This window comes from Mesitornis unicolor, unplaced genomic scaffold, assembly GCF_000695765.1.
Source record: "Mesitornis unicolor isolate BGI_N332 unplaced genomic scaffold, ASM69576v1 scaffold3717, whole genome shotgun sequence".
Taxonomy (NCBI): domain Eukaryota; kingdom Metazoa; phylum Chordata; class Aves; order Mesitornithiformes; family Mesitornithidae; genus Mesitornis; species Mesitornis unicolor.
In genome coordinates this window covers 34,104-35,093 of record NW_010198249.1, presented here as the reverse complement: position 1 = coordinate 35,093, position 990 = coordinate 34,104, and positions in this window count along the sequence as shown.

Genomic DNA, 990 nt, shown 5'->3' with positions numbered 1-990 from the left:
CAAAAATGTGAGCACGCACCCACATGTGCACTGGCACCCAGAGCACTGGAACACGTGTGTGCACACACACCCGCTGTACATACACACATATATCTACTTGTACACAGGGCATACCTGTGTAAATACATGCACATATGTACACCTATATACACACAGAATACCTACATAGATATCTATATATAAATACACACAAAGAATACCTGTATTTATATCTATGTATATACACGTGCACATATACACACATACACACGGAATACCTACATACACATCTATATATAAATACAGAGAATACCTGTATTTTTATATATATCTATGTATATACATATACACGTGCACATATATACACCTATATACCCATAGAATACCTACGCATATATCTATATATAAATACACACAGAGAATACCTGTTTTTTATATATATATACATGTGCATATATACATACACATACACATACACATACACATACACATAATGCCTGTGTATATATATATATGCACATATATCTCTATAAACACACAGAGAATACCTACATATATATCTATATATAAATGCAGACAGAGAATAGCTACATATGTATAGATATATATACATATGCACATATATCTCTATATCTAAACACACACAGAGAACACCTGTGTATATATACATGTGCATATAGAGAGAGAGAAAATACCTGTATATATACATGCATATATCTATCTACACAACATGTATACATACACACACACAGAATACCTGTATATATATATACATACATACAGAGACACTACCTATATATTTATCTATCTGTAAGCACACATAGCATGCCAGCACACAAGTACCTCTGTGCACATGTACTCACAGACACATATTAAAAAAAACCAACCCAAAACCCCAGCACATGTGCATAGGTCACACATTAGTATGTGTGTGTGTGTGCACATGCATAAGTACAAGCATGTATATATACATATATGCACACATAGATATGTCCCACACTACCCTTCCAT